We start from the raw sequence: 24,456 nt of genomic DNA on the forward strand, positions 1-24,456 counted from the left end.
AGGGGAGGGGTGGGCTCTCGTTGAGAAGACGTCGGTCCTCCTCTGGAACACTGGCTGCGTGCGTTGAGGCCTTGCTTCAAGGACGCGGTCAATCATCGCTCATTTGTGGGAAGTAGAGAGTAATTTCTTTCCTCTGCGCTTCCATATAGCTTTCATTTATTTTGTTGGTTTGTTTTCCTCCCTTCTTTTTATTTTTCCTTTTCCCCTCCCTTTTCCCCTTTCCCTTTTATTTCCCCTTAGTTAAATTTTCAGTTCATAGTAGTCTTGATTTAATTATTATAGTTATTTCCCTTTAATTAAATTATCCTTATCTCAACCCGTGAGTTGTTCTTTGCTTTATTTCTCCCCCTCCTCATCTAAAGGAGGGGGAGTGAGAGAGCGGTTGTGGGGTTTAGCTGCCCAGCACGGTAAAACCACCACAATAATGAGCAAAAGTACATTAGAATACAGCATTTGTCAAAACATGACAGGTCGTTGGCTCAGGGTAGCAAAAAGTGCAGCTTATCGGTCTCAGCGTGCACAGGAACAATCGAGTCCGCACCTGGTCACAGAGCCTAGCCGTGGTGTCTCCACTCCACTCTATGCTCCGTGCTGTTCCTTAGAGCTAGCACACCAGGTTCCCCCAGCGCAATAGCATCTAAGGTTGGAAGCCTAGGGAATGCTCAGGTAATGCAGCTACGCCCTACCCTGAAAGCCTTTTCAATGCTGTGCATTTTCTTTAAGATGTGAATGTTAGTTTTATTTTCCTAGTTACTTCAGGCAACTGCACCACAGGCAGGTGCTGAGCTCTGCTCTCTGGGGACAGTGACAGGACCCGAGAGAACGGCACGGAGCTGGGACAGGGGAGGCAGAGGCTGGGTGTTAGGAAAAGGTTTTTCACTGAAAGGGTGGTCGGGCACTGGGACAAGCTGCCCAGGGCATTGGGCATGGCTCCAAGCCTGCTGGAAGTCAAGTCAAGTCAAGCGTTTGCACAACGCTCTAACATCCTCCGATAATGGGTGGTTCTGTGTGGAGCCTGGCGTTTGACTCAATGATCCTTGTGGGTCTTGTGTGGGAAAGGAATTTGTAGGTGGCTTTGCACTATTGCACACGTTCCTGAATTAGAGATAATGAAGAAATAATCGTAGAATCGTAGAATCTCCCGAGTTGGAAGGGACCCATAACGTTCAAGTCCAACTGCTGGCACCGCACAGGTCTACCCAAAAGTTTAGACCATGTGACTAAGTGCACAGTCCAATCGCTTCTTCAATTCAGACAGGCTTGGTGCAGTGACTACTTCACTGGGAAGCCTGCTCCAGTGTGCGACCACCCTCTTGGTGAAGAACCTCTTCCTGATGTGCAGCCCAAACTTCCCCTGCCTCAGCTTAACACCTTTCCCACGGGTCCTATCACTGGTGATTACGGAGAATAGGTCACCTGCCTCTCCACTCCCCCTCGCAAGGAAGTTGTAGACTGCGATGAGGTCCCCCCTCAGCCTCCTCTTCTCCAGGCTGAACAGGCCCAGCGCCCTCAGCCGCTCCTCATATGTCTTCCCCTCTAGGCCCTTCACCATCTTCGTCGCCCTCCTCTGGACCCTCTCCAACAGAGAGCCGGAGCCGCCAGGTCAACCCAGACCCGGCAAGGGGGGGGGGGGAGGAAAAAAAACGGGGAAGGAGACGGGAGAGAGACCCAATCCATGCCGCGTGGAGCGGGGAAGTGGGGCCGTGTGATGGGAAGAGGGTAAGAGGGAAAAGAGGGAGAAAAGCGAGAGTGTTCTCCCCCGAGGGGGGAACGAGTGAACGGCAGGCAGGCGCAGGTCTGCGCGTGACAACCGCATCCCCTTGCCTTTCCCTCCTCCGCCCGGTGGTGGCAAGGGCGAAAAGTGACAAAAACTCGTGTCAAGGGCTGACTCTCAATAGATCGCAGCGAGGGAGCTGCTCTGCTACGTACGGAACCCTGACCCAGAATCAGGTCGTCTACAAATGATTTAGCACCGGGTTTCCCACGAACATGCGGGACGCAACGGTAAGCATACATGCGCCCAAGCCTTGAGCAGCCAGTTTCTCCGGGAGAATTCTGTGAGAAAAGGTGTCGAAAGCCTTACGGAGGGTTAGGTAGACCACATCCACAGCCATTCCTTCGTCCACTGAGCACATTGCCTTGTCTTAGAAGGAGATCAGATTTGTCAAGCAGGACCTCTCTTTGATAACCACCTACTGAAATGGCCTGATCACCCGACTGTTCTTTCAGTGTTACAGAATCACAGAATCACAGAATTTCTAGGTTGGAAGAGACCTCAAGATCATCGAGTCCAACCTCTGACCTAACGCCAACAGTCCCCACTAAACCATATCCCTAAGCTCTACATCTAAACGTCTTTTAAAGACTTCCAGGGATGGTGACTCCACCACTTCCCTGGGCAGCCTGTTCCAGTGTCTAACAACCCTTTCGGTAAAGTTCTTCCTAAGATCCAACCTAAAACTCCCCTGGCGCAACTTTAGCCCATTCCCCCTCGTCCTGTCACCAGGCACGTGGGAGAACAGGCCAACCCCCACCTCACTACAGCCTCCTTTAAGGTATCTGTAAAGAGCGATAAGGTCGCCCCTGAGCCTCCTCTTCTCCAGGCTGAACAAGCCCAGCTCCCTCAGCTGCTCCTCGTAGGACTTGTTCTCCAGGCCCCTCACCAGCTTCGTCGCCCTTCTTTGGACCCGCTCAAGCACCTCGATGTCCTTCTTGTAGCGAGGGGCCCAAAACTGAACACAGTACTCGAGGTGCGGCCTCACCAGAGCCGAGTACAGGGGGAAATGTGTTGTGTGATGGTACTCCGGATAATCTGATCCATGAGCTTTCCCAGCATCGTGGACAGAATAACAGATCCGTAGGTCCCCGACTCCCCCTTCCAGCCCTTCCTGTAGACAGACGTCACATTTGCTAGTCGCCAGTTGACCGCAGCCTCCCCTGATAGCCACGACTGCTGATCAATGATGGTTGCAGGTTGGCAAGTGATTCTGCCAGCTCCCTCAGTAGTGACAGGTGGATCCAATTCTGCCCCATAGATGTGTGTATATCTAAGTGGAGTAGCAGTTCTCTAACTATTTCCTCCTGCATTATGAGTGTTTCATTCTGCTCCCTGTACCTATCTACCAGCTCTGGAGGCTGAGTACCAGGGGAACAACTGGTCTTGCTGTTAAAAACTGAGGCAACGAAGGAATTAAGTACCTCAGCCTTTTCCTCATGTCTTCTATGGTTCTATGTCACTATCATTCCCCTCACATCCAATTCAGAATGGAGATGCTCCTTAATGCTCTTGTTATGTGTATATATATATATATATATATATAATTACTCTTTTTGTTAGTAATAGTCAGATAGAGCTCCAGTTAGGATTTGGCCATTCTGATTTTGTCCCTGCACAGCTTCAAGACATGGAGGACTGAGCTCCACACCAAACGAAAAAATGGATGGAAAAAAAGCACAGAAAAGGTGGAACGTGGCAGCTTTACATCCCCTGCCCTTACCTGAGTCTATGCTGTAATTCCGTTCAACTGCTTACTGCCGTATTCTCTAAAGCGTCCTGCAACTCCTGTTGCTGTTATCTTGTGAGAGACAGCACAATCAGGGTGAGTCATCTGCCTACAGAAATTAACAACTGACAGAATGGAGCATCTGTCCAGGAGAAGTTGGAGTGGCTGATGGGCCTGCCACAGGGACTGGCGTGTGCCTGCAGGAAAAGTCCCAGGGGTCGGAGACGTGTTGCCTGTGGCTTGTTAAGCACAGGTCAAGCCCCAGCACATTCCAGTAATTTGTGTCTCTTTGGAAATGCCAGGGTGATCACACGCAGTTTTCAAGCATTTCACAGTTTTTTCTAGGATTCTGCACATTCTCAGAGGTGAAGCTCCAAAGCACTGGAGGTGCCCACTGCTCTAGGTTCCTGCCCATATCCTCACACAGTCCCTGCCACTCCTAACTCTCCTGCCTCTGGAAAGATCTCTGGATGGCATGCTTAAGTAGTTGTTTAAAATTATACAAAACCTGAATCACATTTAGGAGATGGGACAACAGAAACATGCTGGTTCGGCCATCCCACGGATATTCAAAGCTTTCAAGAGCTATTGTAATTAGCCCGGAGGAGAAGAAGAAAGGGAGAGTGAAGAAGTGGGGAGAAACGTCCCCCACTGTCCACACCAGTTCCATCCCCCCACCTCCTGCCCCACCCTGCACAGGAGAAAAGGCAAAAAGTGTAAAATAATGTAACTATTAATAGTTTCTAAGAGATGAAGAGATGGTTCCCGAGGTACAGAGGTGGCAATAATTTTATCCTGTCATAAGTCAGTGTTATCCCATACATCAAAACAGTAACCTTAAACCAGCCCCCAGAATTGATGAACAGCATGACATGGAAGACAGACAGTTAGTGATGTGCTATACAACACAATTCTGAAAACAAGCACAACAGCCCCAAGATCAAAAAGATCAACATTGTGATCAGCAACTGTTAAAGCAACTGTTAAACTGATCTATTGCTTATAACAATTTACTTTTAAAATGCTCTGGTCCGATTTGTCATCTCAACCTTTGTGCTCCATGCTAGGCACCAAAAAGACTTGCAGTGGTTTGACCCAGGAGGCAGCTCAGCACTACAGATCTATTTATCCAATGCAATGAAGGAGAGAACTGGGAGAAAAAAAAAAAAAAAAAGAAAAAAAAAAAAAAAGACACAAAAGGAGTAGGTTGTTATTGTTATTGTTACAGACACCAACAGAGTAAGGGCATGATATTTTTGTGTGCACATCAATGTGGGGGGGAGGATTGGGAGGGACCGTGGGTGGGGCAAAGGGTCACGGGGATCTGGGGCAGTCATGTGTATAAGAAGCTATGCTACGCAGCAATAAATTGGCACTTGAGCTAGACACGGTGTGTCTGTCTCTGGTGTCCCTGCTTGGGGAGCAGACGTCCAGGCAGCCAAGTGATGTTGTCTCTCGGGCTGGGGTAGCACGGAGAGAGACAACAATCAAAAGACAGGAAAGGTGGCGGTGATTAATTGAAAAGTGTTGGACCTAAGCATGACGTATATGGTATGGAATTAGGGGTGGATATTGTCCTAGTTTTGGCTGCGATAGAGTTCATTTTTCTTCCTAGTAGCTGGTATGTTGCTGCCTTTCGTATTTACAGAATCACAGAGCAGTTTGGGTAGGAAAGGACCTTAAAGATCACATAATTCCAACTCTCCTGCCATGGGCAGAGACATCTTCCGCTAGACCAGGTTGCTGAAAGCCCCATCCAACCTGGCCCTGCTTCCAGAGATGAGGCAGCCACAGCTTCTCTGGGCAGCCTGTTCCCGTGCCTAATCATTCTCTGAGTAAACAACTTTCTAATATCTAATCCGGATCTACCCTCTTGCAGTTTAAAACCATTACCCCTAGTTACTGCTGGCTCATATTCAGCTGACTATCTACCAAAATCCCCAGGAGCCTTTCTGCTGGGCGGCTTTCCACGCACTCTTCCCCCAGCTTGTGGCATTACATGGGGTTGTTGTGCCCAAGTGCAGGACCCGGCACTTTGCCTTGTTGAACTTCATCCAGTTGGCCTCAGCCCATGGGTGCAGCCTATCCATTTCCCTCTGCAGAGCCTTCCTACCCTCAAGGAGATCAACACTCTCTCTGAACTAGGTGTCATCTGCAAACTCACTGAGGGTGCACTTGATCCCCTTGTCCAGATCACTGATGGAGATATTGAAAAGAAGTGGCCCCAGTACTGGGCCCAGTGGGACACCACTAGTGACTGGCCTCCAGCTGCATTTAGCTCCATTCACCACAGCAATTTGGACCTGGCCACCCAGACAGTTTTCGACCCATTGATGCATACATCCATCCAGGCCTTGAGCCGCCAGTTCCTCTGGGAGAATGCTGTGGGAAATGGTTTCAAAAGCCTTACTGAGGTCTAGGTAGACCACGTCCACAGCCTTCCCCTTGTCCACTGAAAGCATAACCTTATCTTCAAAGGGGATCAGATTTGCCAAGCAGGACCTGGCGTTGATAAACTCATGATGACTGGGCCTGCTCACCTGCTTGTCCTGGAAGCGTTGCGGGATGGTACTCAAGACAATCTGCTCCATGAGCTTCCCCAGCACCAAGATCAGACTGACAGGCCTGTAGTTCCCCGGATCCTCCTTCCGGCCCTTCTTGTAGACAGACGTCACGTTTGCTAGTCACCGGGTGACTGGGACCTCCCCTGATAGCCAGGACTGCTGGTCAGTGATGGAAAGCAGCTTGGAGAGCACTTCAGCCAGCTCCCTCAGTAACAACGGGTGGATGCCATCTAGCCCCCTAGACTTGTGCACATCTGAGTGCAGTAGCAGTTTTCTCAACATTTCCTCATGAGAGCTTCATTCTGCTGAAGGTCCTTATCTACCAGCTCAGAGGGCTGAGTACTAGGGGAACAACTGGTCTTGCTGCTAAACACTGAGGTAAAGAATGCATTAAGTACCTCAGCCTTTTCCACATCTCTTCTAATTCTGTTTTCCCACATCCAATAAAGGATGAAGATTCTCTTTTCCCTCCCCTCCCCTCCCCTCCCTTCCCCTCTGCTCTCCTTTCATTATAAAAACCTTTCTTATTGTCTCTGACAGCAATAGATAGATTGATCTCCGCTAGGGTCTGGCCCTTCCAATTTTGTCCTTGCCCACCCTAACAACATTTAGGACACAGCTTCAGACAAAATGACAGCATACATGAGAAGCACAGAAAAGGTGGAATCTGGCAGCCTTCCATCCACCAGCCTTCTGTGAGTCTGTGCTGCAATTCTGTTCAACTGGTTACTCCTCTACTGTCCACAATATCTACTAACACCTCATTGATGCTATCTTGTGAGAGACAGCACAATCAGGGGGAGCCATCTTCCTGCAGAAATTAACAGATGAAAGAATGGAGCATTCAAGGTCCAGGGGAACCTTGAGAAACTGCAGGATTTTGCCTACAGAAACCTCTTGACATTTACAAGAAGAAAAGCCTCATCCTGCACCAGAGGAAGAGGAACCCCACACATCAGGGCAGACTGGGACCCTGCTGAGTGAGCAGTGCCCAGGAGGAGGAGGGCCTGGGCACCACGAGGGATGCCATACGAGCTCACCAGGAGCTCACCAGGAACCAGGCCAACTTCCTACAGAGCTGCCTTATGAGGAGCATGGCCACCAAGAAAATGTAAGTTACCATGCTCGGCTCCGATCTGATGAGACACCACACAGCCAGCAGGGAAAGAGGTGCAGGTCTGTGAATCTCTTGGACAGCCTGGTGTGGAGAGGAGCAAGCACACTGGAAAGGCTGAAAGTCCCAACAGGCCTGAGGTCTGTGTGTCAATGGCTAGGGCTCTTGTCTCCGACAGCGAGGCCTATGAGGAGGCAGCTTCTTGTTAAAGCACCAGGGTCTCATTGCCTCCTCACCAGCCATGAACCAGGCAGGAGTCGTACCCTTCTCCTGCACTGGGCCATGGACATCCCCATCTCCTACTGCCCAGGAAGAGCCCTGAGCTCCTGTGTGAAGGGAAAGGATCTCCCTTCCCAGGAGCCTGGGGTCAAAGCCTGTTTTTCAATACATCAGTGTCACCTTCACATTTGTCTACCTGTCCTCACTGCCTCCAGTGTTCTGCTCTAATGAGCTCCAAGGGAGGCTGTGTCAGTGCCAGCAGAGTCCCCCCTCAGGGGGACACTGCAGGAAACTTGCATCTGCCTTGGATTTCTTGAGAGATTTCTTCAACGCACTCTCAGTGCCTGAGGTTCATGGGCTCATCGCCAAAGCCCCCAGAGGGCTGATTCCAATGCCTCTGCTGCTGATCTGGGCTGGGCTCCTGGGACAGGGAGAGCTCCTGGCAAGAGGGCCCTGGTGCAGAGAGACAGCTCTGCCCAGGAGCAGCTCCTCTGCACAGCGCAGAAGGGCTGGGGGCTCTGACCCCCATGGGGAGAGGAGAGGAGAGGAGAGAGGGGTTGGAGGCAGTTGGGAGTGGGAGGGTGCTGAGAGCTGCCTGCAGGAGAAACCTGCACAGCCCTTGACAAGGTAAGTCTCTGGCTGCAGGGCCATGCAGCTGCAGCTCCTGGAAGGGTCTCGTGCTGGGTCTTGTTTCTGGGAGGGCGGTGGGCAATGCAGTAGGCTGTGAGAGTCCTGCTGGATTGCACTGCGAGGTGAGGAAGTCTGGCAGAAGCCCCTTGGAGTGGCCTAAGCCAGGTGCCCCTGACACCCTAGAAGCCTCGAACACCCTGCTGGTGATGCAGGGCTCTCTGTCAGCTGCCCCATAGCTCCTGCTGCATGGAGGTGCCCCTTGGCAGGGCCCTGTTGGTGGCAGGGTGCTGCAGGGCAGCGCTGAGCACAGCCGCATGGGATGGGGTCTGTGAGCACAGACGGGGGAAAGAAGAGTTTGGCCAAGATCAGCAGGAACAGAGTGGCCAAGAATCCTCTAGGTACAGCATGTTGTGTGCCTGGGATACTGGAATACCCCAGCGTGTGGATATTCACCTGTCTGTGGGGTGTTTTCCTGGGCTTCAGGCTGCTCTCCAGCAGGATGCAGCTCTCTCGTGGCATCCTTGTGGCATGCAGGCGTCCCAAGGAGAAGACACCTCCTTGCTAAGGCCATGTCCGTGCTGCTGGATGTCTGTCTGTGGGCAGCTGGAGTGAGGCCTCGGCAGCCCTGGCTAGGGGGGAAGAGCTGAGATCCTGCTCAGGCCCCCAGGGCCAAGGTAAGGATTCTGTCCAGCCTCACTCGGACTGGGGCTTCTCTGCTCTCAGCTGTCTCCGTTTTTTTCTCAGCGTAACACGAGTATGATCGGTGTCCTAAGCATTACAGGGGGAATTATAAGAAAATACAGCAAATAAAATCTCTCTTGCTCTACAGTGTGGTCGGATGAGTTGTTTGCAAAAAGACTGCATGGCTCATTGATCTGACAAGTGGACTGCACTTGAGTTTCCCCCATGGTCCTGCTTCCCTCCTGCTGCACAGCAGGAAGGACTCCTCTGGAGCCCACAGCAGCCCCTGCTCCCAGTGTCACACGCAGCCAGCACCACCCAGAGCTCAAGCAAGAGAGCTGCAGAAAGGTTCTCATGCAAAGAGAGAGGCTTATCTGCGGGCTTTCCAGGAGATGAAATAGGTTTTCCTCATTGAAGTCTGTTCTATTTTTTTTTCTCCTCTTCAAAGATACCTGTGTCCAAAGTCAGCAAATGCCCAACAGCAGCTCTGTGAGCGAGTTCCTCCTGCTGGCATTCACAGGCACGCGCGAGCTGCGGCTCCTGCACTTCGTGCTCTTCCTGGCCATCTCCCTGGCTGCCCTCCTGGGCAACGGCCTGATTTTCACCGCCGTAGCCTGCGACCACCGCCTCCACACCCCCATGTACTTCTTCCTCCTCAACCTCGCCCTTCTCGACCTGGGCTGCATCTCCACCACTCTGCCCAAAGGCATGGCCAATGCCCTCTGGGACACCAGGGCCATCTCTTACCACGGGTGTGCTGCACAGGTCTTCTTTTTTGTCTTCTTGGTTGGAGCAGAGTATTCCCTCCTCACCGTCATGGCCTACGACCGCTACGTTGCCATCTGCAAGCCCCTGCACTACGGGAGCCTCCTGGGCAGCAGAGCTTGTGCCCAGATGGCAGCAGCTGCCTGGGGCAGTGGCTTTCTCAGTGCTGTCCTGCACACAGCCAATACATTTTCCCTGTCCCTCTGCCTTGGAAACGCAGTGGCCCAGTTCTTCTGTGAGATCCCCCAGATCCTCAAGCTCTCCTGCTCAGATGCCTACCTCAGGGAAGTTGCTGTACTCTTATTTACTCTTTCTTTAATCTTTGCTTGTTTTGTTTTCATTATGTTGTCCTATATACGGATTTTCAGGGCTGTGCTGAGGATTCCCTCTGAGAAGGACCAGCACAAAGCCTTTTCCACGTGCCTCCCTCATCTGGTTGTGGTCTCTCTGACTGTCAGCACTGGCATGTTTGCCTACCTGAAGCCCCCCTCCATCTCCTCTCCATCCCTGGACCTGTTGGTGGCCGCTCTATTCTCGGTGGTGGCTCCAGCAGTGAACCCCTTCATCTACAGCATGAGGAACAAGGACCTCAAGAATGCCTTGTGGAAACTGATGACTTGATTTGCTTCGGAAGCAATAATTTCACAGTCTGTTTCTGCAGATTACTCAGAATATCACTTACACAGAACAACCTATATTCCCTTTTTTGTTGTTTTTGTGTGTGTGAGTGTGTATTTTTAGTACTGGTATTACTTAGTTTTGTGTTTTGTTTTGTTTTGTTTGTTTTGTTTTTTTCAGGTTAGGTTGCCCAATAAAATGTCATTTTTGTCCCACTCCCAATTCTGTACGTGTGTTTAGTGTATGTACTGAGTCTCTGTCCATGTGGAATTATGGTCTCTGTGAACTTTTAACGAAATAAAACAGCCTACACTGCCTTCTTTGTCTGATGTCCTTCCTCTGAGACCTGGTCTGGCTCTGCTGGGGCAGTGCCCATTTGCAGAGGAAAAGAGTCCCATTCCAGCAGCACAGCCAGGGAGCACCAGCGCTTGGGGCATGCCAAGCTGCTCTCTTGCCTCTGCCGCCCTCTCCTGCTGGTGGGGCCAGGCCCGGCTGCTCCTGGAGCTTGGTGCCAGTGCTGTTGTGGGGCTGTGCTGGGACTGCTGGCAGGTTAATGTTTCTTGCAGAGGGAATTAGCATCTGCCAGCAGAGTCCAGGGTATTGGCCGGAGCAGCATGAGCCCATAAAACAGGTGGAGCCCGCAGAGCATGAGCCTGTGCAAGGTGAATTTAGCAGAGCTCAAGTGCTCAAGCTGCTGCCAACAGGCAGAGGAGAGCTCTGCAGCCCCACGACACGCAGTAGCCCCAGCAAAGGAGGCTGGTGACTGATTCCTTGCAGCCTTGGGCAATGACAGTGACCCCATGAGCTGGGTCTGCCTCCCAGCCTGCCCAGCATGGCCCTGCAGAGTGTCCCCGTGCCCTGGGCACCACAGCCCCCTTGCTCTGCAGAGCAGCACCGCCAGCTCGGGCTGGGGCAGGGGCTGGGAGGGCGCTTCCCAGAGTGTCTTCTAGGCCAGCTTCAGGCACACAACATCTGCATGTCAGAGTGATCTTTGCTGTGTGCAAGGAGCTGAGAGACCAACAACAGTCATGGGGCTGGAACATTGCCTGCAAGGTCCCACCTGCCCTAGCACCTCCCAGAACTGGCACGGAACTGGTTCACATGCATCAGAGGGTCTGGGAGCCCAGCAGCAGTGCCATGGGCTTGAAGGATCACAATCAGATCACTTCTACCTGGGCAGGTCCTAGGCCAAAAAGGGGGTGTTTTGTAGGTATGATATTATGAGGCGGTGGTGCCTCAGAAATTCTAAGTCCAGCAGGAAGTGAATGGCTGTTAAATGGCCTTTGAGGTGGCTTCTTGGAGAAATAGCTGGCAGCTCATCCCTTGACTCCCGGCTGGGATCTATGCCATTAGGCTCATATCTGCAAAAGTACCTGAAAGGCAAGCAGAAGGCACTTGCTGTGCCTGTAGTTTGTGAGATCCGCTCTTTCCGAGTACCTGGTAGGCCCCATAAAGGAAGAGGTCTTGGATAGGGCTTGTCATGTCAGAGGTGTCAGCTTTTGCCTGAAGTCATCCTTCAGGACTGCTTTCAGTTTTCAACACAGAGGGGGCCACTGCCTCCAAGATGCCTGGGGTAAACTGAACCATGCACGAGGGCCTGGAAAAAGTTACCCTGGCTGCATAGGAGCCATTCTATATCCAAAAGCTGGAGGCAGGAAACAAATTTTTAGCGTGGTACGGAGCTGCAGGGCACATTGTGCAGGGTGTTCCTGCAGCCTTTATGTTCTTTTCCATCCTGGCTTCGGTGCTGCGTCTGTCTTAAGAAAGGAGTAGCCAACAGAGGTAAGACAGACACTGTGAGATCATGAAAGCCATCAGAAAACTACCCCTAAGAAGATGACTGATATGGGGAGGTCAGAAGAAGCCTGGCCAGGAGAAATGTGAGATTTGGGAGAGAGAAGAGGCCAGCAGGAATCAATGATTTCTGGGAGGCTAGAAGGTTCAGGCAATGTTGATTCTGCTGTAGCACTGACTTAAAAGAGTCATGTAAAGACCTTGTCCTATTTTAACCAGCAACATTAATCCTTAAACCTAAATGCTACTGTACACACTGTCAGGAATCCACTACTCTAATGCCTGACCTCAACGCATCCCTTGAAGCCAAAATTCATCACATAGCCCCTTCCCCTTGTTTTTACTCTCTTAATCACTCTGATCCCTGACCTTAACACTAGCATTAAAATGCTCTTTTTAACCCTAGGAAACTGCCTGAGAGACCTAAACAAAACCCTAAACCACAAAGCTTGTCCATACCCTAAACACAGACCTGATACCCACATAAGAATACCAAAACATTCCCATTCAAACTTTGCTTAATCTTTAACCCAGTAAGGTGGGCCCTAGTCCCTAGTCATATACATGAACACCTAACACCCAAAACCCCTGTTCCTGTGCATTAACCTCCTCACCTTCAGCCCCTCTACTAAGCCTTAAGTTTAGGCCCGTCATCCCTTGGGACAGGGCAGGAACCATGAGGTTGCTCTGCAGTCATGGCACTCAAAGCTGAATGTGAGGGGCCATGGATCTCATCAGATTGTGGGCCACAAGGAGGAGACAGGGGAGAATGCTCTGATGAGCTCAGCTCTGCCTCAGGAAGTCCTGCACCAGCAGGAGCAATGTGACTGTGGCAGTGACTGTAAGGTCACTTCTGTCCCTGCAGAAGATAGGGCAGCAGCAGGAACATGTCACAGAAAGGGACTGAGAGGTCACTTCAGTCTGTAGGTGGCAGGTCACCCTTGACTTAGAGCTGGGATCGGTACTTTTCGGCTGACATCTGCCAGTGGCCCTGGTAGGCCAGCAAAAGGCACCTGGCTGGCATGCTGACTGTGGGATCCCCTCTGCCTACATACCCAGGAGGACCCATGCAGAAAGAAGGCCCACATATGGGTTGTCCTGTCCCTTCTGCTTGAGTCCATGACTGGACAGCAGCAGGCCCATGGCTTGGAAGATGCTGGTGCGGTGACTTCTGTCTGGTTGGCTGACAGGCCGCAAGGAGCCTGATGGATTGGGATGCCTACTTTAGGAGGGGGTTCCACCCTGATGGAGCTTTCTTTTGTAGTAGAAAAGAGTAGGAGAGAAAAAACTGCCACAAAGTGCACTTTGGAATGTTGGTGCTGGCCACGAGGAGGAAGAACTGTCCCTCAGAGTGTTGTGCTGCGTTGCCAGAGGTCACCCAAAGAGCGTCTGTGATCAGAGCATGGCTTTGTGTGAGAAGGAGCAGCTGGGGAGGGTTGATGAGACACTGGTGAAATGATGGAAATGCTGGCATGAGAGCAAGGTGGTGAACAGAGACGGGTGTCTACAGTCCTCAAAGAAATAGGTGAAAGTCATCAAAGTCAACAAAGTGCTCTGCCGGGCACTGCCCAGCCCAGCCCGGCCCCTGCCCACCTCTCCCCACCACCCTGCCCTCTCTCCAGCCCAGCCCAGCCCAGCAGCCCAGGCTGGGCTGGCCCCAGGGCAATGCCCTCCACAGGCTGCTGCAGGGCTCTGGGCACGGCCACCCCAGCCCCAGCCCCTCACAAGGCACCGCAGCTGCTGGGACAAAGTGTGGTGGTTTTACTCAGGTGGGCAGCCGAGCTCCACCACAACCGCTCTCTCACTCCCCCTCTCCTCAAAGAGGAAGGGGGAGAAAATACAACACAGAGAACTCGAGGTTTGAGATGAGAAAGGTTTAATTAAATGGAAAGGGAATGGGGAGGAAAAAAAAAAAAAACGAAACAAAAGAAACAATCAGTCCGCGCGGGAGCACGGAGAGAGGGAAAAAAAATTATTCTCTACTTCCCATCAACGAGCGGTGTTCAGCCACGTCCTGGGAAGCAGGGCCTGAGGGTCCGAGCCACGGCTGCGCTCGCGTCAGGCAGCACCCTGGGGTGTCACCAAGTGACGTCACAATGGGTGCCCACCCAGCCCAGGCGCGTGTCACAGTGGCACCCATTGTGACGTCACTTGGTGACACCCCAGGGCTCCGCCTTATAAGAGCGCAGCCGTGGCTCGGACCCTCAGTGTCGGTGCACGGCAGTGACGGACAGGGCAGGAGCACAGGGCCTTCGAGGAGTCCCCGAGCATAGCCCACGTCCCACAATGCCGCAACCGCCCGCCCAGAGGAGACGCCGGTTTATCCTTGTTTCTCCCTCTCCAGAGGCTGCTTCTGAAGGGGAGTCGCAGCTGCTGGATCGCAGTGAGTCTTAGGGATGGGGTGGGGAGGGTTGGGGACACAGAGACCCCTGCCTGACTCCAGGACTCCTTCCCTGGGTAAAGCGGCGCTTGGGCTGACGGGGCCGAGCTTCCTCCGCAGCACCACAGAATGCCAGGACGCTTTGGGCTGGGGGGGACCTCGGCGATCACGATGCTTCCCCCCAGCCCAGGCTGCCCAAAGCCCACCCAGCCTGGCCGTGGGCAGTGCCAGGGAGGGGGCACCGCAGCCTGCGCCAAGGCCTCACTGCCCTGGGCGTGAAGGAGAGAAATCCCTGCCTGTCCGAAAGAAACCTGCCCTCTTTGAGGTTAAGGCCGTCACTCCTTGTCCTGTCGCTGCAGTCCATGATGAAGATCCCCCCCCAGCTTTCCTGGAGGCCCCTTTGGGCACGGGGAGGCCGCAGCGAGGTCCCCCCGCAGCCTTCTCCAGGCTCCACAAGCCCAGCTCCCTCAGCCTCTCTTCCCAGCGGAGCTGCTGCAGCCTCTGGGCATCCCCGCGGCCTCCCCACGGCCTTCTGGGGCTGGGGCCCTTCCTCTCCTCACCCCTGCATTCAGCCCCTCTCTGCAGCACTCTTTGCTTTCCTCCTTTCCAGGTAAGGCATGGAAACTGTGCAGAGACAAGGCCGTGGAATTCATCAGGGCGTATGTCAGAGGCACAGAAAAGGTAATGGCAGCCGCTTGCATCACAGCTGTGCTCCTGGCGCTGCCCTCCAGGGGTCCCACACAGCCCCAGACCCCTCAAGGCTTTGGTCCTGCTGGCCATGGGTGTCCCCCTAATGCTCTGTTGGTGTCTTTGTGGCTGCCAGGACGACGAGGAGCAGAAGATGCTGTTCCTCAGCAAAATCTGCGATCTGTGCACATGTGTCACAGAGAGGGGTGTGCCAATGAACTTGCATGACTTCTGCTGCCAAACTAACCTGGTGGAGAACATCATGGTGAGAGGATGCGCAGCGGGCTGGGGAAGGGGCAAGGCCCCCCGGCACCAGCCCCCTGGGAGGCGAGGGCTGTGGCAGCGCTGGCTCTGCTGCTGCTGGGTGCCGGCGGCTCCAAGGTCTCATCCTGCTTGTGCTCTGCAGGCGCTGCTGGAAAAGGAGCCCATGGACAGCTTGCGCACAGCATTCCGGCAGAAGGCCATGGAGACTGTCGCCCTCCTCAGGTGCGTGCCCAGCCCCTGGTGGCAATGTCCTGGTGGCCCTGAAGCTGGCAGGGAGGCTGCCCGTCCCTCCCAGGGATGCCTGGCCAAGGGAGGTCCGTGTCCTCCTTCATAAGCCTCGAGGCACTGCGTCCAACAGGCTCCTCTCTCTCTCTCCTTCAGCAACACCGTGCCGACAGCACTGCATGGCAAAAAGAAGAGACTCCTGCGTGTGTGCTTCAAGAGCATCTTCTTTCTGCCTCCCGAGTCAGATGTGCCAGAGACAGGAGTGCTCTACGCCGAGGTATGTGCTGGGTGAGGTACCGGCACCCCCAGTCCTGCTGAGCTGCTGCCTTGCTTCCCCGTGCTGACACAACCAGAGACCAGTGCAGGGCCGGGGCCCAGATTTGCTTTCCCAGCCTCGCCCCTTCCCCGACCTGATCTTGTGCTGCAGGAGGTCTGCACGCAGTGGCTTTTTAGCCCCAAAGCCACCCCTGAACTCCCGAGGGGCTCAGAGCCAGCTCCTGGGGGTGAGGAGGGCCACAGAAATAATTCGATGCTCTTCTGTCCTCCCTGCAGACTATGAAAGCCATGGACACCATGCTGGAGGGCTTCGTACTCAACTGTCCCATCGCCAGTTTCAACATAGAGATGCAGAATATGTTGAAGGTTTGGCATTTCCAAAGAATTTCCAAAGAATCCTCTCAGGTCACATTTGCAGACCGCTGTCAACCCCCAGCAACTTCTCTCCTCGCAGGTGATGCTGGACTTTGCTGTCTCCAAAAACTCAGCTGTGCGTGAGAGCGCTGTGAATGTGATTGAGAGGCTGATTACTTTCATCCACTGGTATTTGGTGATCAAGGTAAGGCACAAGGAATTTTCCACCCTTTCCTGCATCCCAGAGCATCCTGCCATGCAAGGGTGCCTGCGAGGCAACCCTCAACGCACGTGAGTGCCTCAGCACTGTGAATTGAGGGTCTTCGTCCCTCCTTTGCCCCTGCTCTTCCCTCCCCAGGCCGTGCTCTCTCAGGGGCTGGCTCTGCCTCCACTAAGCCCTTTGTCTCTCCTCCCTTCCTCAAACAGATCTTAGGGAACTTTGAAAACTATGGCAACGATGAGCCCACAGATTTCAACCTGCGCATCCCCATCCTGGGCAAGCTGCTGGGCATCCTCTTCATTTTCACCGGTGACAAAGATTCCATCAGATTCACAGCTTTAGAAACTCTTTCTCACATATACAAAATCATCAGAAAAGGAAGAGGTAAGAAGGTGTGGTAGGCAATGTCCATCTGCACACAGACATCTGCTGGTTTGTCTGCCTGTTCTCCCTGAGTATTGTGAAGGATTGTTTTTGTGCTTGGTGGAGGCTGCCCACAGAATTCTGCCAGGTTCCCTGGCCTCCTCTGCTCCTCACAGCAGCTTCCCGCAGCATTCTGGCTATCGTTTTCCGCAGAAGCTAGACGCTCACCTGCCGTCCAGGAGCAGTTCTCTGCTGCTGTCCTTCCCAACCCTCCCCAGATCACCTACCACGCTGTTTTGTGGTGTCCCCCAGTCTAAGCCATCAATCGATGAGCACTTCCCAAACGGCATCTTCCCCGAGGAGTGAACAGCAGAGCCAGCCGTGCATCACCAGGGATGGTGACGCCCTCCAGAATGCTCCCTGACTGTTTGCTCCCTGCCGTCTTAAAGGCAGGTGTCAGGGGGCTTCCTGCACATCCTGACCCCGAGCAGAAGGGGGTCTGTGACACGCTGCTACCCCCACGGCACCCAACGCCATTGCTTCTCCTCCTTCTGCATCATCCCTGAGGTCCCTCTTGCTCCCAGCACTCCTCACCTTGTGCTTTACATCCCTGCCCACCACTCTCCTCGCCGTGGGTCTGAGCCTCCCTCCTCAGCCATTCCTAGTGAAAGTGCTTTTCACCATTTGGCAAGCTTGTTGGCAAAGATGCTCTTCCCTACTGACTCTTTGGTGTTGCCCCCTGTTTAGAAAGCTCACAGACAAACGGCATGAAAAATTATGCAGAGAGACACAAGAATTTGGAGGACACAGCATACCCGTTTCCTACAACATCAACTCCGTGTGAAATTGCCAAGGTAATGAGCTCTGGCCTTGCTGGGGATCTTGTCCGCAGCATCAGCAGGCATCTCGTGTGAGCAAAGGGGTCCAGAACCGGTGGGGCTGGCACGGCCTCACTCGCCCTGCTGAGAGGGTTCCTCTTGTCCCCAGGCTGGGGCTATGCGAAGGCTGCTCCCCTGTGTCCCGGCAGCAGCTCCAGCCCTCCTGGCCACCAGCAAGCCCTGGTTACCTGCAGGGCCAGCACTCTGGCCCCATATGCCCCATCCTCACCCCTTCCCCCGAGGGCCCTCTCTCCAGAGCTGCCCTTGCTGCTCAGCTAAGCAGCACCCTTGGGACACTCAGTGAGGCATGTCTTCGCTCCTCCTTCTTCCCACAGTGGTTTGGAGGATACCTCTTCCCTGCTGAGAGGCTGGACATCACCCTCACAGCCCTTGAAGCTTTACAAGACTCCAGCATCCATGACAAGCAGGGGGCCTGCAGCGTGCTGGACGCAGCCTTGGAGGTCCCTGACTACTGGCTGACAGATGTAAGTGGCCTGTGGCCATGGCCCTGCCCTTGAGCTCTTCCAGGCGTTGTTCCTCTCTCCGTCCCTGCCTCCCTCCCTGCCTCCCTCGCACATCGGGGTCTCTTGGGCTCCAGAAGCCACCTGAAGCCAGCAGAGAGCAATGGAAGGCGCCAAAGTTTGAGTGGCAGCTGTGGCAATGGCTGCGGTCTGCTGGCAACACCATTCCCACTTTGTCCCACAAGGTGCCAACGATCCTGGAGTGCATCAGGAGAAACCTGGGCAGCATCCACACGGCATCGGCGCGGCAGTGCCTGGACTCCCTGCTTCTCCAGATGACCAACATGATGTCCAGGGAAGAAGTCGAGAACCTGCTGCAGTTCTCTCCGCCACATTACAGGTCCTGGCCTTAACATCCTTGAGGGCTTGTTCCGCGTCGGGAGATGCACCTGGAGACTCTCTGCTTGCCACACCAATGGCAAAGAGCAGGACATCCCCAAGGAGCACAGCCCTCCTTCCCACCAATGTGTTCCAGCCCTACTGGGCCAGCCAGGGCTGCAGCAGCCCAGCTGTCCAAGGCAGCCCAGAGTCCCCCTGCCCCCAGGGAACACCAGCTCAGCCCCCTCCTGCCTGCCCAGGCTGGGCCCTCAGTGCTCCCCAAGTCACAGGGGCTGCAGGACAGCCTGGGTCCTCTGGGGCTGGCCCAGATGGTGGCCCTGCGGCTGAGGCAGCCTCACTGACGGAGTATTCTGGGCTTGCAGCACTGACCTGGCCATGTGGGAGGTGATCCTGGCCATGCCGAAGACCTTGGAGAATGTTTTAAGACTCATGATGCGAGTCTTGCCGCTGCGCTACTGGTGCACCGAAGTCACTGAAGACACCTGCATCCGTCGCTTGGCTGTGAGTTCCCAGATGAAACCTTGCTCCCAGCAGGGCTACGTGTGCCCCTTCAGGCACACAGGCACAGCCCTGTGCCCATCTACCCCCAAACTGCCAGCTCCCGCAGGACGTACGGACACATGGTCCCTGGGGCCGGCAAGCCCCCGTAGCTCCCCGCGCCTGGTGCCTCTTTGGTGCCAGCTGGCGCTGCCCCATCCCTGCCCAAAGGTGGGAGAAGAAGAGGCTGCAGGGAGCCCTGCAGGCCCTGCCAGGCTCTCACTGCTCTTTCTTGCAGATGCTGGCCCAGAATGACAGCTATGAGTTTGGTAACCCGGTGCACCTCCTGAGCTACCTGAGGCACCCAAGCCCAATGATGCTCTTTTTGGTTCTGAAAGGGCTCTGCACCGTGTCAGAGAGCCCTGTGAAGGTGAGCGGGCCATCGTCAAGCAAAGCCATGTTGGCAGCCTGGGGCTTTGCTCTTCTGCCCTCCCGTCCCTCCCCGCTGCCAGGAAGCAAGGCAGGAGGCTGGTGCTCAGGAACCAGAGCCCTTTGCCCAGGGTGGTCTCTCACTGCCTCACGGAAGGGAAATGGTGTCTTTCCTACAGGCAAGGGAAATTCAGGTCTTGCTGCCATACATTGTGGAGGCCCTGCAGGACACCAACACATATGTGGTGCTGAAGGCCCTGCCTGTGCTGAGAAACGTGATGCCTCATGTGGAGAGGTGGAAGGCCAGTGGCCTGGCTCTGAAGCTGGCTGAGAAGCTCCTGCCATTCTTTGACCACGTAAGTGTGCTGCGGGAGCCCGAGCCCTCAGCTGGGCCCCCTGTAACGAGGGCTGCCCTTCAGCCCGGCCCTGTGGGCAGCACTCAGGCAGGGCCTTCCCAGTCTCCTCGTCAGCCCAGGCGCTGGGGAGCTCTGCTTGGGCATGGCTGGTGCGGCTGGTGGCGAAAGTGGGGTGGCTGGCGGGCAGCCTGCGATGGCAACCGATTGCGTTGCCCTTCACGGGCACCAGGCCTTGCAGCTGCCCCTGAGCAGCTCCTCTGGGAAGGATCCAGCACTGAAGCATCTCACAGTGCTGGGAGCTCCCTTCACATCGGCCACGCTAATGCTGAAATTCCTCCTGTCCTCCTCCCTGCCAGGCGTCCAGCCAGGTGCGGGAGCACTCCATCTGCCTCTTCCAAGCCGTGGTGGAGGCTGTGCTGCGGCAAAGGACGAAGAACATGGAGAGAACAGTGCACAGGAGCCTTCTCCCACTCTACTTTCACATGAGAGACCAGAGTGAGAGCGTAGCAAAGGTACAGATCTCAGAGCTGAGCAGTTATGTGGGCAAGGGTGTGCTGATGCCACAGGGTTGCTCTGGGGGATCTCTGGCCGGCAGCATGAGCTGCCTCCGATGGTGGCTGTCCCGTGGCCTTGCCTTGGCCACTGAACCCAGTGCACGCTGCCCCCCACCACAGCCTCCCATAACGCGCTGGGAAAGGCTCGCAGCCCTGCCAAGAGGAGGGGACAGAGGGTCTCCTTCCCAAGGCTGTGCTGCTACCTCCCAACCTCTGCTGCTCCGCAGGCCTCTGGGGAAGCTCTCGCCGTGGCTGCAGAGTTTCTGCGATGCAAGGAGCTGAAGCGCTTGGCCCAGACAGAACAGGCGTGGAGGATCGGGGAGTGCTTGGTAAGGACCCAACTTGGTTTGCCCCAGCTGGGCAAACGCGCCCGGCCAGAGCCCGCTGCCTGCAGCCGCATCCTCGCTCCCTTCCTGCCAGCACAGAGCCCCAGGGGGCTCTTCTGCAGGCCCCTCTGCCCTCCCTGCCCCCAGGATGATGGAGGAGACCCTGGAGAGGGTGTGCAAGCCCTGTGACCCTGCGTTCTCTCTCTCTCCAGCTGCAGCAGGACAGAGGCAGAGTAGAAGAATACCTGCAGCAGAGCCAGCCCTACCTGAAGGCCACTCAGACCGACTTGCGACTTGAGGCCGTCAGATTCATTGGTGAGCCCAGCCCCTGGGTCCCTCTTGGGGCAGCCTTTGGCAGCCCCAGGCACTGCCCTGTTGCCCCCAGAGCCCCCCGACTGGGCCCTTGCTCCAGGGTGCAGGAGGGGGCACAGCCTGGCTGGCCAGGCCAGGGGCTGCGCTGCTGGGAGCGTGCTGGGGAGCGGGGCTCTGATGGGGTCTCTGTGTCTAGGTCTTGCTGCGCGCTACTGCAACGACCAGAGCGAGGAGAAGCTGGAGGAAATCCTCAGAGGTGAGTGAGGGCAGTGGGGGGTGTGCTAGGGCTGGGGGGACAGCGGCAGAGGCCCCCGTGCCTTGCCCTGCTCCAGGGAAATGCTTCGGGGCGGAGGAGCAATGCAGCCATAGGAACGAGGGAGAGGAGACGGGGTAGCCTGTGGTGTCAGGGAATGGCCTCCCAGCCTGGAGCTGGGCAGTGCCGCTGAAAGGGTTGAGTGTCCCTGAGGAAGAGTCAGGGGAAAGGGCAGTAAGGCTGACAGAAGGTGGGAGCCTGTTGTAGAGCACGCAACCAGGACGAAGAGGGAGATGAGACAGCCTACAAGCAGCTAGGAGCAGGGTCACGATCGCTAGCCCTTGCTCTCATGGGGAAGCACAATAGCGAGAGGAAAGAGTCCAGGAGATTCCTGGAGTGTGTGAATCCTCCCAAGGGATGGAGGCAGGTGGTGAGGGAACCAGCTTGTGAAGGTGCCCCACTTGACCTGTGGTGCGCAGGTGGGGAAGGACTGGTGGCTGCATTTGGGACATTGCTGAGCAGCAGCTTTCAACGGATTCCTTTGTCCCTCCTGCTCCTCCTGGCCTGGGGAAGAGTCGAGAGGGGCTGGCATGCTCTGCAGGGGATGCCTGGGGATCTCTGCAAGGAGTGGGTTTTCATCTCTGCTCTTCTTTCTTTTGCAGTCCTCCAGCCTTCAAAGAAAGACCCGGAACCCATGGTCCGTTCCCTGGCAGTTCAAACCACCCTGATCCTGACATCAAGGCATAAGGCAACGTCAGGACGGACATTTCCACTGCCGTGTTGCCGCTAGCCCCGCAGCAGTCCTCAAAAGAGCAATATATATTTTAATAGAACTAGGTTGTTGTCTCGTTATTCCAGCAGCTCCTTCACAGTGACTCGGTGCCATGACGCTGAGCTAACTTGGAGGCCACCAAGGACCCTGAGAAGTTCCCTGTGTTCCCCTGAGAAGGCAACTTCCTTGTGAGGGGAACAGAGGGCCCTATTTGTTAGCCTGACCCTACCCGTAGGGAAGTCTGCTGCCTCCCTGGGGCTAGGGTCATGGACGTTGCCAGAAAGCTTCCCAACCTGGTTTTCCCCTCTGATTACTATCGTCTTTTGATAGTCCAGGCCGGCAGTGATACTACTGAAGATAGAAGCCTGAAGACTATCGAGCGGGACTTTAGGGGACTGGGACGGGTAGTGGATGGAGTGGGAGTTCAGGTGGTGTTTTTGTCCACCCCTACAGTGGCAGGGAGGGGTACAGAGAGGACTCACGACTCACTGGGATCCAGCAACTGCAACTCCTTCTTGCTGTCCTCTGTCAAACCTCTGTTCTCTACCACTAAGCTGTCCTCTGCTGGTCTCCTGTCCTCTGCCAGGCTGCTGTCCTCTACCGGGCTGCTGCCCTTTGACAGCAAGCTGTCCTCTGCTGGGCTTCTGTCCTCTGCCGGCAAAATGTCCTCTACCGGGGTGCTGTCCTCTGCCAGCAAGCTGTCCTCTGCTGGCCGGTTGCTGCCCTCAGAAGACCAGGTCTCCTGCCAGGCCAGCCTGGGCTGCCTGGGGGGCATGCCTCCCTCCTCATCAGATTCAGAAGGAGCCTCTGGAGTGGGAGAGTTCTCAAATAGAAAACGGAGGCTCCTTCGGGCAGGCGTGGGCTATGCTCGGGGACTCCTCGAAGGCCCAGTGCTCCTGCCCTGTCCGTCACTGCCGTGCACCGACGCTGAGGGTCCGAGCCACAGCTGCAGTCATATAAGGCGGACCCCTGGGGTGTCACCAAGGGAGGTCACCAAGGGTCCCATGTGACACGTGCCTGGGCTGGATGGGCCCCACCGGGCGCTGTAAGTTCGTGGGCGACACCAAGCTGGGCAAGGGGATCTGGACAGGCTGGATCAACGGGCCGCATCCAGCTGCGTGGCATTCAAGGCCAAATGCTGGGTTCCACACTTGGAATCATACAATATCCTGAGTTGGAAGGGGGCAGACCTGAAGGGATGAAAGACACGGTCTCCCGATGCCTCTTGAGCAGAAGGCCTTTATTGCCATTTTTCTCTGCTACATATACTTTCCCCGTAACCACATGCGCTGTCCACGCGCCCGAATCAGTCATACAATTCATTAGAGACCCTCAGCCACGCGCCTCAAGCCAGCCAGCAATTGACCACTGCGCAAAGCTCATCTTTAATGCTGTAGCCAAGTTAATTTATCTCCACCTTGTTCAAGTTTTTGTTACTAATGCCTAGTAAAAAAAGGGGCTTTAGGGCTTCGGGGCGACTACTTAAAGGATCAGGGGCACAGGTTGTGTTTGCCTCTGTCCTTCCGATAGGGGGGATCGATGCTGACTGTTGCAGGAAGCACGGCCGAAAGCACGACAGACACCAGTAGAGTCAGATCATGCTCCATTTTATTGCCCGAATAGCCTAACTTTTATAGAGAACTTAACAGGGGTGGACAGTGTTTCACACAAGGTTATTGGTCAAAAGCACTCAGACAAACAACTGCAAGAAAACAACCCCACTTGCAAGAAAACAACCCCCTTGTGATTAGCAGTCACATAGACCTTGTCCTTGAAGCCAGCTACTGGTAACGATATTTTTCTGAGTTCCTCAATTGGGCGATGTGGGAACACTGTCATGGGAACTTCTCATAGTTGCCCTGGTAGCTTGGTTTGCTCAGCTACAGCAAGCCATGGGATTTTTGCTGTTTCAAGAAATCCCTCAACAGCTGACAAGCAGACTCATCACATTAACACGTAGCTTCGGGACTGGCGCAACTGGTAGAACTTTGGGCTTGCTGATCATGGGAGGGTCTATGTGACACTGGCCTGCTACCACCAGATGAGATGCGCCTCCCTGTAGTGGTTTTACCTGGCAAGGTTTTGGTAGCACGGGGCCATAGGAGTGGCTTTTGTGAGAAGGATCTGGAAGCTGCCCCATGTTTGCTAAGGGCCCCTCTGCTGACCAGAGCTGAGCCAATAAGTCACAGAATCACAGAATCACAGAATTTCTAGGTTGGAAGAGACCTCAAGATCATCGAGTCCAACCTCTGACCTAACGCCAACAGTCCCCACTAAACCATATCCCTAAGCTCTACATCTAAACGTCTTTTAAAGACTTCCAGGGATGGTGACTCCACCACTTCCCTGGGCAGCCTGTTCCAGTGCCTAACAACCCTTTCGGTAAAGAAGTTCTTCCTAAGATCCAACCTAAAACTCCCCTGGCGCAACTTTAGCCCATTCCTCCTCATCCTGTCATCAGGCACGTGGGAGAACAGGCCAACCCCCACCTCACTACAGCCTCCTTTAAGGTATCTGTAGAGAGCGATAAGGTCGCCCCTGAGCCTCCTCTTCTCCAGGCTGAACAAGCCCAGCTCCCTCAG

At 54.7% G+C, this 24,456-nt stretch overlaps 1 protein-coding gene across 5 annotated transcripts in view; it reads right to left on the reverse strand.

The window, feature by feature from the left end:
- The window catches only part of LOC139998588 (latent-transforming growth factor beta-binding protein 4-like), a 51,523-nt gene that overhangs the window by 26,037 nt on the left and 1,030 nt on the right, over nucleotides 1–24,456 (reverse strand). The gene's annotated exons all lie outside the window — the stretch shown is intronic.

This window comes from Anas platyrhynchos, chromosome 33 (genome assembly GCF_047663525.1).
Source record: "Anas platyrhynchos isolate ZD024472 breed Pekin duck chromosome 33, IASCAAS_PekinDuck_T2T, whole genome shotgun sequence".
Classification (NCBI taxonomy): Eukaryota; Metazoa; Chordata; class Aves; order Anseriformes; family Anatidae; genus Anas; species Anas platyrhynchos.